Source organism: Hippocampus comes, unplaced genomic scaffold (assembly GCF_001891065.2).
Source record: "Hippocampus comes isolate QL1 unplaced genomic scaffold, H_comes_QL1_v1.1 scaffold62, whole genome shotgun sequence".
NCBI classification, from domain to species: Eukaryota; Metazoa; Chordata; class Actinopteri; order Syngnathiformes; family Syngnathidae; genus Hippocampus; species Hippocampus comes.
Genome location: NW_017806062.1, coordinates 23,596 through 38,660, shown reverse-complemented (window position 1 = coordinate 38,660; position 15,065 = coordinate 23,596). Strand labels below are relative to the sequence as shown.

Sequence of the window (15,065 nt, the reverse complement as noted above, 5' to 3'; positions counted from 1 at the left end):
CTGACCAAAAAGAAAAAAAAATCCCTTATAAAGGAGTTTAACTGTATGAGTGAACCAAATGCCGAAAAGTACTCCAGAATATCCGCCTATGCTAGCTCTAACTAGCTAGTTAGCTACAGCTAATTTGGCTACAGAATTTGACATTTTAAAAATCCGAATGCAAGAACATGTCTCATTTGTATGAGGTCTGCAGCTAAATTTCTAGCTTCAAGCGCGGCAGCTTATAGCTCATTCGCAGGTTGTTTTTCTGTTTATGCTGCTGGGAAAAAAAATGCAAAACAAAAGTTACCGAGAAGTAAATAGACACCACCATTGTAAAATATGCATCCATAATGTCAGCGTACCTTTAAGGTAGTTGGGTTCAAAGCCAGATTTTTTTCATTTTTTGCTTTTCCAGAAAATGTGAAAAAGGCCTTCCCCTACCATGTTAAATTAATTCACATTAAGCCTGAGCTGCATCCAAATTGAATGGCTTCGTCCTTAGCCCATCCTCCAAGCCTGATTAAGTAGGCTTTGTGTAATCCTGCTAACACTTTATCTGGACTAAAATATTGCCAAAATGTTAATTTATGGTCTCTGAAATTAGCACTATTATTTCCATACAACTCATTCGCTTTCCGGGTGTATAAAATGGTAGACATGTTTGCTTGCAGGATTTTTCTTTTATTGACGAGTCCAATAGCCGGTAATTGGAACGTTTTCAGACTTTGGGGCGAGATAATTTATTTCTCACAGAAAAATCGACTCTTCCTGGCTCCTCCTTTAGTCAAGACAGGCAATAATGCGAACAACAATGACATTCAAATTTGTGAAGCATTCTAGCAACTTAACCCCGAACCATCAACTTCTGAAGAGAAGGACAAAGAGTACAGGTTGTTATTGCCGTGTACTCCGAGCTATTTAAATTCAAAGCGTTTGCCTCAGGAGTCGCTGTGCGGATGAGATAACTCGGCGGCTGTCGTAAAACAAGGCGCACGCAACTAAACGTTATCGGGTGTGACAACTTTGAGGTGGTCCGTAGTGTTATAGGAAGCGTTGTGTTCTGTGGCATCTCACGAGCCACCTACAACTATTCAAAAGCGAAGAAACCTATTGAATACTGAATATGCTGTAGAGGTGTGGAAACATGAGAGCGAGAGAGAGAGTAAGAGACATTCTTCAATTCATCCATCCATCCATTTTCTGATCCAGTTATCCTTACAAAGGCGTGCTGGAGCCGATCGCAGCCATCATCGCGCAGTCGGCGGAGTACACCCTGACCCGGGTGCCAGCCAATCGCAGGGCACACAGAGACGAACAACCATCCGCGCTCACGCTCACACCTAGGGACAATTTAGAGCGTTCAATCAGCCTGCCATGCATGTTTTTGGAATGTCGGAGGAAACCGCAGTACCCGGAGAAAACCCACGCAGGCACGAGGAGAACACGCAAACTCCACACAGGAAGGCCGGAGCCTGGATTGAACCCACGACCTCTGCACTGTGAGCTCAATGCGTGAAAGACTCGACCAGCTATATTCAAATCCTTCTTTGCCCTACCATATGAAACAATTTTAAAAATACATCAGAGCGTAACCTGGAGTTGAATGTCTGGATTCTTAAATAAATAAATGGAAAAAACATCCTTGGCATTGGATGTGTTAACCCTTAAAAAGATGAAAGAGTAAACTTAACCCTGATCAAAATGATTGTTAACTCCTCCCTCATTCCATTACAACCAGCAATGAGAACAATTAGCATGCTATCTTTAACTTACGACCCGAACCCCAACACCTCATGACCTTATCACTCCAACTCTTGGCCCGCTTGCTGCTCAAATAACAAAAACTGAGCTCAATAATCAAGAACAGGATGCTTTTCATGAACCCCTCTGCTCAAAATGCGCTGTTGCTTAGTAAAACTGTGAGGCGGTAATGTCGGCAGCATGAATTAGCAGATTGGAACAAAAGCCTCTAGCGACAAAGTGAGAGCCAGGGGAAAGAGGAAAAAAAATTGGAGTGCAATTAGTCCACAAGACTCATGAATAAGTCAGTCAGAGGAGGTCCGTCCATCCTTCTGAGCGGAATGCTGCGGGTTTCATGCTGAAGGATGATCCTCGTGGCTGAAAATATCAAATTTTGTGAGGAAACATTTTTTGGGGTTTGGGATAGTTTGACACAAGCTCTTAGTTCTGATGTATTGTCCCGAAAACAGGACGCAGGTGGTTACATCACCGGCGACGGCGCCACGCAAGCTAAACAGCGTCGTGTTGACCTGCCAGTTGAAGAGCGAGGGCTGCTACAAAGACTTCCCTCAATCAAGAGGGCTACTTAGGCTTTTCTTCTTTGCAAGCAACCATTCGACATGCGGCAAAGGCGGTCATTTGAGATCTTTTGAGAGGATCCGAAGGGAAACCCAACCCGTTTGTCTCACTCGGCCAAAAAACGAATGCTCAATAAGGGCCACAGTAAATGCTCTCTTTGCTTGGGGGATCCATCCGAAAGGGGCCAGAAACTCGGAGGCTGACTAGAAAAAAAAAAACAAACAAACACGGGACAGCGTTAGCGCCAGGGAAGGACATCGGCTGCCCACAGCGGAGAGACCAGCCATGGCTTTTATTTTCTGGTCACACTAATTCAAGGAATGAAGGAAGAGCTCCAAATGTTTTGTTGCATTTCCCCTCCACCAAACTCCCTTTCCTTTCTCTGTTCACCCCTGTTGACAGAGGCAGAGAGCCAGACTGAGAATAAAAACAACTGTCGAATCACTCATAAGGGGGAGCGTTAGCTTACAATCAACATGACACAGCGCTTTAACTTCAAATGGCTCCAGAGAGTGAAAATCTTTGAGCGAGCAGAGTGTTCCGGAAATTACAGCGTATAAAAGAGTGAAGCGCACTTTACGCTAAAGTTAGCAGTGAGGACCGACCCACAGTAAAGAGCGCTACGCTCCATCAGTTGTTGAGAAGTGTTAAAGTACGGGAATGTGACATATGAACCAAATGACATTATTAGAAACAAAAGAACCCATGACATGTTCGCAATCGACACGAAAAGAATTTGTTTGAATCTCTTTCAAGTCGTGAAACGATTGAGGACCTCATGCTAACAGTTTAGTGGTCATAGTAAACATTTTTCCTCATTGCTAACAGTTATATCTTGGAGGAAACGTAGGTATGACAGCTTTAGCACTTTTCTGACTAAAGTGGGATTTTATTAGAAGCAAAAGAAACCATGACATGTTCGTGATCAACACGAAAAGAATTTGTTTGAATCTCTTTCAAGTAGTGAAACGATTGAGGCCTTCATGCTAACTGTTTAGTGTTCATAGTAAACAATTTTCCTCATTGCTAACAGTTATATCTTGGAGCAACGTAGGAATGACGGCTTTAGCACTTTTATGTTTTCTTGGAAAAGCTTAATTGTAGAAACGATCTAAAATGTGATATATAAATGTGATAGCCCACCTCTCACCCAATACCGGCTGGGAGAGGGTCTAGCTCAAGCCCAACACAAATAAGGGCAGAATAATAGAACGTGGATGGAACATTTGACATTTTCTATATATCAGGGGAAACTTTATTCTACATCCCATTGTGAACAATCACTGCAAATACCTTTGAAACGTTATAAAAAGGACAGACACAAAGTGCCCGAGCTTGCCCACCAATATTCTCCAACAGTGGAGACCATTTTATCTGGTTGCCAAGGCGATGACCGAGACACTACTTTCCTTTTACCAGCCAGTGTACTATCAACTTGATTTTTTAATCCGATTCAATCTCTTTGAGTGAATTGGCGTGAACTGATTCAAAGAAAAGCCATCTTTGATGGTGAATATTAGACGTGCACTGGGTGGTCCCGGTTGAGACAATGCAGGTAAACCAACGAGTCATGCGCAGAGCAGCAGCACTTGCTCAGGCCCTAAGCGCCCTGCGACGCGTAATGGGATTTCTCAGCTTTCAATGCACTTCGCTCACTCTGTTGGACCACGGGGCGCTAAACTATTGATCCACAAACAATTTAGCCGTCCTGCTGTCCCAAGAAAGGGAAAATAGAACGCCTCTAAAACGTATGACGAAGCTTCCCAGGAGGTCAGCCTCCTCGGCATGCGCTTCACGTGCCAGGAGGAAGCCTTGGCCTTTTCGGGCCACGTCCTCCATGTGCCCTGCATCCGCAAATTCTCACACGGAAATATCCGTCGCCTGAGGGTTCGGGGTCAGCCGGTATAAAGAACGCGAGCGCTTTTCACCAAGGACATTTCTGATTAGACTCAGACTCCCTTTAGTCCTTCCACAAATCGAGTTTTGTATGCTTGGAAATCAAGAAGGCTCATCTGTCTTGAATCATTCCAGTGGAAACAAACGGGTTCATGTTTGGTACAAACAAGAAATAATAGGACGCATTATTATGCCGGGCAGTCTTGAATGCTGATCAAGCAGCAAGACGTTTTGTGCTCCTGCCTGCCACACATGCTCTTAGCACCATAGCAACAGGCCGCGTTCAAAGGCCCTGGGAGTGGCCCGGTCCCAATGAGGCTTCTCTATCTAATTGGGCAACCCAGAACACCCCATCCATCATGTTCTCTCTCCCAGGCACAAAAAAAAAATTATATATATTGATAGATATAGCGACGCGAGCATCCAAACAAACGGTAAGCTTCAACAATCCCGCATTGAGCGCCGAGTGAAGAGGATTAAACGGAAAACAATGCTGCAGATTATTGACAATATGAACGCTGAAGGATGCAGCGGTGATCTAATCTTTCAAATGAGGCTACATAACGTCTTTTATGTGTAAATGATGTCTTACGCTTTAATCGTCGACGCAGCTTTGTGAGATGACTTCCGGAGTGCCCTTTTACACGTGCTTGATACTTGCCCACAAATAATTACTATTGATCCTTTTCCAGTGACAGAACCAGGTACTGCTCCAATTCTCCTCCATCGTGACAAGCCAATTGATTATCGGTGACATAAACCACTGCTGATTGCTCATTGGCGGACAAGATTGGTCATTGACACGCCGTAACATTTAAGGAGACCTGGCTAGAGATGCCAAAAGAAAACTCTTTTGTAGCAACTCTAGTTCCGACTCACATCTTCAATCTGTGTGAGCCATATCTGAATCTGTGGTAGGTTTTACATAATCAAGAGAATAGAAAGTGCCGCCAAAACCCACAAAGCCCAAGTTGTCCGATGGCCTCATGTCTGTCAGAATGTTACAGAACAAGCAATGAAATCAAAAAACGGAATTGTTTCGCGAATTTTCTGACACTCTGTACATTAAACTCTGACCCACAATGGGAGTGTCTTGGGGGAAATCCCAGGATAATCAAAAAGGGAGGACAGAGGGGTGCGGGGTGTTAAAATCCCATTTGATTTATAATTCTTTTTTTAAAGAACAAAAAATGAGTGAGCGGATGTGTCATTTCGATCTTGGCCACATTGGAACACAGCAGATCAAATTCGCAGCCTAAATCACTGACTGGTTTGCTGTTGCACAATAATAACACGGCATTTCCTCTTCAGTGGAGCAAAATAGCTTCCACATTTGTTTGACTGTGCAGAGAACGTAACGAATCTGACGGTGCTTCAAGAGGTGTACAAACATGACTTGTGTGAGAACACACTGCAAGCTAAAAATGTAGTCTGATTCAGCTTTCAGGAATTTGCAATTACGTGATTATGTAAAACCTACCAATAATTCAGATCAGATTCCGGCTGATATTTGGACACACTTTAAAAAAATCGAAGCCAGCAACAAGAGCGCAGAAATCAAGAGTGAATGTAAATGGAGACATTGTCTTTGATACAAGTCAGTGTCATTCTATGTGGATGATGTAACAGAAATGCTTGCCTTTACCTTTGGTCTTGTCAGTACAGAGTCTGCAATAAGCAGGAAAAAAAATTCGTCTCAAAACTCAACAATGACAATGCGTCTTTACAGGTTAAAGCTGAAATGGATTTTTTTTTGTGCAGTACCCGTCAGACTTGGTACATTCGAAAGCATAGGGAGAGTCCAAGTCACAAGTCCTGATGATGGCGTTCCACTGGACACCGTCTTAGGTCCCCTTGTGGTTTTTTTTTTTGTTTTGTTTTGTTTTAATATTAAGTGAAGTTCAACCTGAATTCTACATGAAGTTACCCATTTTCGCTCCAGAACAAATTCATCTAATGTCGAATTCTCAATGTTCACCAACACACCCATCAACATTGTGGTGTACTCTAAAATGCTAAGTTCCTTTTTTTTTTTTTTGGAACTATCTTTTGATGATCTGTTCACTTTGTCTGGGCTGACAGTTGGATATCCTTTATACCTGAAGATTTTTCATCTTTTTTTGTTTTTAACACTTCACTTAGAAAGGCTTGTATCCGATCTCCTGAAATGTGTCAAGTTAGTTCCTGACCAGTGACAACCGTTTGGCTCACTCTTTCATTCCTGGTACATTTGCTTGCCTTTACAGGATTTTATTCATCGGAATGTGTGTTTTGTAAGTGCGTCCTTGAATGCTTCTCAAGGGCCCTTTAATTAAAACATGTCATTATGAATGGACATGGTGTTCAAAAAGTTTAATGATCGCCATATCAACGTTAAAAATGTATTTGTCAAGCAGCTTTAAACCTATAAATAGAATAGCTGCAGCAGAGCTATAAATACTTTCCACCATGTGCTCGTTTTTTTTTTTTTTTAGGTTTGAATCACACTAAAACACATTTATCGAGGTTTATCGTAAAAACATCGGCTAAAGAATTCGACTGCAGATGAGCTCAATCAGGTTCTAGCTGAGCAGCTTTGACTCAGTGTGACTGCATAAGTAATCATAAAATCTGGCGTTAAAAGCAATCCTCCCACCCGCTTATTGAGCATCGTGGGGGGGGGGGACAAGTACAGTGGCCAACAAAAACCAAAAACACAAAATCAGCACTTAGTATCAGAGTTTTCTCTGCGACAAGACTGTATATCGTTCGCAGACTAACTGCTTAAGATGGATGAGGTGGATTTGCATTAAAAAGGGATCTACCATCGACTCATTTTTAATGACTTAACTCACACAGTCTATTCAGCAGTCGTACTGTATGCATGCAGAAAGCTGCCGGGATAAAGTGCAAACGGGGACTTTCTCCTCCTCGGGCATGAACAGAGGAGCACGCTGTCAGTCAGTCAGTCTGTCCGTCTGCAGCCAAAGACGTCATGTTGTGTCTCCGCCTCACAATTGTACCATGAGTGCATCTCGCTGTTGATTGTTCATTTCTCAACTGCAGGGCCAGTTAAAAAAAAGGGGAGGGGGCGAGCAAGAGTGCCAGGACAGGAGGAGACATTTGTACAAGCGCTCGGGACAGTTGGCGCAATCAAGCTGCACTTCGACATGGCCGTTTCTCCCTGCTCAGTGTCAGCAGCGCTTTCTGTGTTCCGTTGAGTAGTTCCAATCAAATTCCGATGGGGTCCATTGGCTGGCGACGGTGGACGGTCAAACAACTCAATTCAACTTTAGGTTTGGAGGCAAAATGTGCTCCAAAAAAAAATACTGAAATACAACTTCACAATCCAAACAAAAGTGAGATGAGACAAAATGTCTCAGCATCAGCCGAGCTCGCTCACCTCCTATTTTATTTTTTTTTTAAGGCTAAATTTTGAGCCCCATTCTTCGGCAGAAAGAGGAAACAGCAGAAAGCAAAAAGAACCCTCCAAAAAATAGGCCCTAAAACACCAAGTTGAACATTTTCGTGGAATTGAACTGACTGCAAATGGAAGTCCACTTTCCAGCACTGTTTCATTAGCGTACAAACCACAGCGCTAATCTATTTCTATGGTTTGGTTCCACCCTCGTCGGTTGACCGAAGACTGCAAAAACCACAGCGCACGGACCGCATCAGTTTAAATAAGCAACCACCAACACTCGCAAACTGCCAAATGCCTCCCATGTCTCCCATCAGTAAAACATCACCTGAACCATCATTGTCTGTTCACCAACAGCTTCAACCAGGAGGAAAGTCATCCAGTCACCTGAAATGACTCTAAAACTGCCTTCATCCGGCATGGCAAAAACATCCAAATGTCTGCTGCTAAGTACAGAAGCATGAAAATGTCAGAAATGCATTGACCTCAAGATTAAAAAAAGAAAAAAGAAAAAAGTTTTCTAGTGCAAGGAAGGACATGTCTTCATGTCAAGTAAAAAGCCAATCCCGTCACCCTTGTGGCGATGCGCCGTTGAATGCGAGACGGCCGCACCACACGACAGATGCAGCGGGAGCCTTTAAAAAGATCGCTTGTGTTGAGTCATTTGTTGTGACAGTAAAAGAGGATGAGAAGAGCCGCGTCCTCATAATGCATCGGGAGCCCGCAGCCAGCGCGCAGGCATGCGTGCGAGCATTGTCGGCAGGCGAGCAAACTTATTACAAAATTCAACGCGCCCGCAGTTGAAATTTCAAAGAGATGTTCGCATGCGGGAGTTTAACCTACTTTGGAGAGGGATAAATTCTTCTTTCACCTAGCATGTCTGGAAAAAACAGGTCATCTCCTGTGTGGCCTTTTAGACAAAAACGTGTTTTGTTAGCTGGCAAATAATTTTGAATTTCGCGTTCGAAAGAAAAAAAAAAACATAATTTGATATGGTTTTGAGTCTACGCAGTGGTGCGCAAAGTGTGGCCCGTGGGCCAACTGCGGCCCGATCTGATCTTTACTCCGGCCTGCCAAGCATTTCCATTATGAAAAATCCATGAATAGTTACATCGGTTTAATTCCATCCATCAACCATTTTATTAAAGTGCTTCTCCTCATTAGGGTGGAGCTGGAGTGTAACCCAGCTGATTTTGCGAGGTACACGCTTTACTGGTAGCCAATGAATTATTGGGCACACATGGACAAACAACCATTCAACCACGGACAGCGCCGCAGTTAAATTATGTTCAGTTTATTGAAGACTAAATTGTCCATAGGTTTGAACGTTTGCTTGTCTATCCGTGCCCAGAGATTGGCTGGCGACCACTCCAGGGTGTAGTCTGCCTGACTCTCATCTGTCAACATGAGTTGGGTTGTAACACGAACACAATGATGCTAATCGTTGCCTATGTTAGCATTATCCTTAAGCTAGCCAACTAAAGTCTTAGCTGTGTGGTTGTTTTAAATACACAAGGTGTAATTCTCTTAGTTTTGTGTTTTGGTTAGTACAATTCAGTTGACAGAGGCAATAAAAAGCTGGAAGCATATTTTTCAAGAATATTTACAAATTCTATCCGTCACTGTTAACGCACAGCACATTTATCTCAAGTTTGCTCAGGGGGCAAAGCAACAACAACAAAATAAATAAATACATAAATAAGGAAACAGCCCATTGATGGCTCATCTCTCGATGAACTTGTAAGTTGGATCATTCGTATCTCAAGGCATCACCTTGCGTTCGTATTTATTTTTAAACATCTTATCTACCAATGGCTTGACTCCGTCATCTGTTTTAAGAGCATTTTTCGCGCTTGGGCCGACAGAACTGTTCCTCATTATTTGGTTTCCTTGTGTCGCAATATGAGTGACAACAATATTAGCCACTGCATATTTTGTTTCATTAAAACCACCCTGACACTCATAACAAGCAAATATTACCAACAGATTTCTCATTTGATTCGGCAACTGTAATCTACACCATCAAAATCACTGCGCAGGACGCGCCCATTGGCACCTTCACCTGCAAACCTTCCTTGAGCCGCTACCTCACATGATGCCCCTTTTCAAAAGAGAGAGTGTGCATTCATTTTCACTGTAGTTAGTGGCTCGACATGCTAATATGGTCCAATCGGAGGGAGGCTTACTTAAAAGCAAGGTGTGTTGTGTGCATAGTAACACACGTCACTACCTCCGGTGCACGCAAGGATATGCGTGCATCATCAGCACCACCGTGCCATCTACACACACACACGCAATTGGAAAAGCAGCACCCCCGCGGCATGTGCCACCACAGCACTGTCCCCAACACCCCACAATTTGATCAGTCTGCATTGCGGAGGGGCAGCAGCGTGCAGGCTCCAATCCCACTGACATGTAAACAACGTGGCCACCATAAACCAGCAGCGTTCGAGCTGTCAACATTCCCTGGAAATCCAAAATGTGTCCACCACATGCCGCTCGCTACCCTTACCTTGCGCCGAGGGAGAGCCTTGTGCGTGGGTCGGTGTCGTCCCGCACAACGACGCTCACATCTGCTCCAGTACCGCGCCGCCGGCCGCTCGGGAAGGAGCTGAGGAAGAAACTGACACGAAGAGAGGGTGAGAGCGAGAGACCGGCGCGGTCCTGTCCCCAATGTGGGTTGGGAGGGAGGTGCAGTCATCGTAACAGCCACTAGAGGGAGCCAAACGCGTTGTCATTGAAACGAGCACAACAGCAAATATTAAGTACAGATATCAGTCATGTTCGTTTTTGGTACTCATCCAGGAAACGACTTATTTTGCCTCTTGATATCACTTAGAACTGAGCAATTAATTCAAGTTGAGCACGCTTTCATGAAACATGAAAAGCTGAAACCCACAGATTTATTTGCATTGTTGTTGGCACCTGACTTGTGATCTACTGACTTCTGCTCATGCAACATTTGATTGGTAGAATTTTGTAAAGCAGTTATGAGCAAGACATTTGTGTATAAAACTGGTATGGTTTATTGTAAAACCGTTCTCGCTTGTGTTTTTCAAAAATAAAATGACGTGAGAAGAGGATCTTGAAAGCCTAATTGGACATTAAATAAATCGCAATACAGTATAAAACGTGTGCTTTGACTAATGAGCCATTTTTTGTCTCAAGATACAAGCAAAAATCGGCGATACAAATACAATTCAGACCCCCACCAGTAGATGGCAGCAGCACATTTCACAGCCACCATACATTCACATTGGTTCCGTCGCAGTGGAAGGACAATATCTGTTGGTGGTAATAATGCGTCATTAAGCTCGTTGACCAACCGCCAAAAATACACCACAGAAGAAGAGCAATGAAGTACAGTACAATACATTAGGTACTGTCATGTTTGACGCTCACGTTTTTTCTGTTTGCAGGTTCGGTGGAGTGCAAATGTTTTTCCCTTTTGTTTTTATTCAGTACAGTTTAGTGTAATTTTAACGGCAAAATAGGAAATGAGATACAAGTGGTTTTAAAATCAAGGCACCACTGTATAGTACGTTTATACTGTGGGGCGACGGGGGGGGGGGGGGTTGATTTTGAATTTAATTTAAATTTCAATGCAGCACTTGTTTTTGCTCCCATTTTTTCACGAAATGAACACAAAAATCTAAGGGGACAGTCTAAAACAGTGTTCTAAGGTGGCCTAGTGTTAAAAAAAAAAACATGACAAATGGTGATCAAAATTCACATGCAAATCACTACCTATGCCAATTCAACCTTTATTGGGATTATATTAGCACATTCCTATATCGATGTGAATGAGTGTTCCATGCATAGTGTATTTTATTTGTGTGTGTGTGTGTGTGTGTGTGTTAAGGTATTGCAGGGTTCTTATGTACCTTAGGGACCCAATTGTAGGCAAGCAAGGCAGGAGTGCTCTCGACAAGTATTTATTTTCAGAAATGTAAAAAAATAAAATAAATAAATGGCACTTTGGATCACCAAAAAAAAAAAAAAAAAAATCACATTAAACTCACCAAGACACAGGGATGTGACAACTAACAAGGACGACAAGCAAAAGTAACGATCCAACAATGAAGGGAAAGAAGGCAGGGAATTAAATACACAAAAACTGATGAGGCGATGAGGAACACCTGGAAAAGACGCGAGTGGCGAATGGAGCTGATTGGCGGACACGAGGGACGGAACGGGACTGACGAGAACAGGTGGACACAAAGACATGAAAAAAAAAAAGTAAATATCATTTTAGACAAAAACACAAATGGTGAGTGTGTCTACACAAAAGCAGCTTCTATGACTTTCAATGATAGTTTTTTTTTCTTTCCTTTTCTTTTAATGGGGTTTCCTGCCTGTTTTCGTGCCTCTTTTGACATGAGAAGGGCGCGTCTCGGGCTTACAAGGCCGCAACCGTGTGTCAGTCCAAACACATGATCCCCTGGGATTACCTTTAAATCTTGGATGTAAACACTGCACCACAAATAATACTCTGATGTTGTGACAGCACCCCGCATTAATAATGCAGCGATCTGTGAGGGAGAGTGGCCTTGAATTAATTAAAGGATTTGAGCCTGCTTGAACAATGACAAAGTATGGAGAAAAAAAAATGGATCTGCAGCATTTTTTTTTTTTTTGCCTTCTTTTCGTTGGGGTACCAAAGGATGAGCTGCTACACTAGACGCAGTCAAAGAATTGTAATTTTTGGGGCTTGTTTTTCTAAATTCCTCAAGAACACATTTTCTCTTGAGGTGATGCAGTCAAGAAATTATCATTTTGGGGGGGGCGTTTTTCTAAATTTCTCAAGAACGCTTTTTCTTATGTTGGCATATTCAAAAGAGGACTTAAATTACTGGGGCACCAAGAGAAATGTTATGGGACCAAATGGGAGAAAGCTAGTTGATGTTCATGGATTGGTTGGCAGAGAACTGTCATATAATTATTATTTTTTGTGGGGGAGAATATCGTCAAGCATGACCCAGTTTGTAAAATAAATAACGTTTATCACATTTTTCTTCTGTGGTACCGATAGCAGCGGTAAGCTACTGAACAGGAAGGAGCTAATTGTTGCCCATTGGTTGGTTGAAAGAGAATTTTTGCATCGGGATTTTGGGGGCGGGGCAAGGGGAGATAATGACAAACCAAAATGATTTTCAAGAACTGATTTGTCTAACTTTTGGGTAAACTTAGAGCAAGGTACCAAGGGCATGGTACCATACTACCATTTGGTGCCCTGCCGTTGTGGTACGAAAGGCTGTGCTGTCTGTCCATTCACTGCTCGTTCTGGACACTTTGATTCCATTTTTTTTCATGAACATTGAAAAAAAAAAAAATAAAGCCAAAAGTAGGTTTGATGCTTGCTCCAATTTATTCCCTGCGATAAGAAACTGTTGAGGAAAGACCATTTTCCGCCCTGAGAGAGATGGGAGTCCGCGTCCGCCCATGCGAAGTGAATTGTGTGACTTGTGGGGACCGTGCATAAGAACAGCAACAAAATCAATTTTGCGCTCAAGTTACTTCGAGATGCATGTGTGTTCAACCCACAGACAAACACGACTTCTCTTACCAAGCAAACAGAGACGACGAGGCCTCGCCGGCGAACGACGGTCTTACGAGGCTGAATAAGAGGAAGAGCAAACAGCCAGCCTGCTGTCTGGAGGGGAAGAATGGGATGCCGTCATCTTGTGGAGGAGGAGGGAAGACGGTGGCGGTGATAAATGAGGATTTAGCCTCGATGATCTGCGTAGGGGCTCATGCAAAAGTAGCCCACCCCCACCCCCGCCCTGCCCCCTCTCACCCATCCTCACCCCCTTCTACCCTTCAACAATATACACATGGGACACAGCGGGGGAGCTTGGGGGATATGAATCAGGGTGTGGAACGGATTAGGACAGGGCAAATCATGTGACTGGGGGAGGTGAGATGATGGATGTCACTTTGGTGCCACAAAGGACATTTGGATTTGAAGATACAGTATGTAGGGACATTTTTTTAAAAACCTCTAGACTGAATTGATTGATTTGAAGACGGTCAGTATGAACAATGATCACCGTGCAGCTCCCGGAACTGCTAAAAATCTTCACGGTTACATAACATGCCAGAGTTTCGTCATTCACCATTTGTGTTCGAAAAGTTACTGGACAGAAGTCTTAAAAGTTATATTGTCAATCCAGGAGACATGATTTCGGCTTGAAAGTCCACTTTTCTTGGCGACTCATTTTTAATGTCACACTCCAAAGAAAGAGCACAAAATAGTTTGAGTGTGACGACTAAAGAAGCCACAATGAAAATGTTGCGGAATTTACTCCATTTGATTTTGTCAAGTGGTTGCACGAAATAACGTCATCTGAAAGCAGATGATGTGTGTGGGTTTTTTTTTCCCCAAGTAGCCTTCGCATCTAGCTAAAAAATCGGTCTTTATCCATACACAACAATTTTATTTGGTGCAACCATCCATCCATCCATCCATTTATCCTGACAAGGAGGAGCCTATCCCAGCCGAATTCGGGCAGTAGGCGGGGGACACCCTGAACCGGTTGCCAGCCAATCACAGGGCACACAGAGACGAACAACCATTCACGCTAACACTCACATCTCGGGACAATTTAGAGTTCAATCAGCCTGCCATGCATGTTTTTGGAATGTGGGAGAAAACTGGAGTACCCGGAGAAAACCCACGCAGACCCGGGAACCACATCAGGAAGCAGATGCTGCTTCACCAAGTCTAAAAACCAAATACATTATTATTATTTTCTGAAAGGACCTTGACGAGTTAACGTTGAGAGGTCTTTGGAGAAGAGGACAAAAGCGAAAGCGAGCAGTCTGATTGCAGGTGGGGCCGAAAGCTGCTGCACATGCTGGATCAATCATCGAGGCTGGAAGATAATGGACGCCGAGGCAGACGTGCAGCCGACGCAAAATGAATCGGCCGCCGGGAATTGGAGGAAGAGGGGGAGGAAGGGGGGAGAGTGGCGGGAAGCAAAGCAGAACTGAAGAGTGGGTGGCAATTAGGAAAGGGGTGGGGACAGGGCAGCTGACTTGGTCGCCACTAGGGGGCGGTCAAGTCAAGCAGAAACAAAAACGAACGTCCAATCGTCACTGACAAGCTTTGCTGTTGGCTAACAGAGAGACTCCACATATCCATCTATCCTATTTTTTTTTCTCATATTCATTCGGGTGAAGGATAACCTGGAGCCTATGCTAGTTTACTTTGGGCAAGGAAACTAGCGTACTCATGTACTGTTAGCCAGTTAATCACAGAGCACACACACACACACAGAGAAACAAACATTCACACATCAGGATATTCTTGTGTCATGGACACGGAACATGCAAGCTCAGATGTTGAAAAAAAACATTTGAACCGAGGGCTCCTGAACGTGAGGCAGACGTGCCAACCATCTACTCCACTGACTTATGAAATTATACCTCTCATACATTTATTGCGCCACCACCCAATGAAAAATGT

General features: G+C 43.5%; 1 protein-coding gene across 3 annotated transcripts in view; it reads right to left on the bottom strand.

Moving 5' to 3' along the window:
* cntn1a (contactin 1a) overlaps positions 1 to 11,839 on the bottom strand; it is a 52,912-nt gene extending 41,073 nt beyond the window's left edge. For 2 of the 3 annotated variants that reach the window (XR_002170915.1, XM_019893399.1), the window contains exon 1: positions 10,110 to 10,292. The gene's annotated coding sequence lies outside the window, so the exon portion shown is untranslated. Of the gene's footprint in view, positions 1 to 10,109; positions 10,293 to 11,619 lie in introns of those variants that run through there. The other variant, XM_019893400.1, reaches the window with a different exon arrangement.
* Positions 11,840 to 15,065: the final 3,226 nt, after the last annotated feature.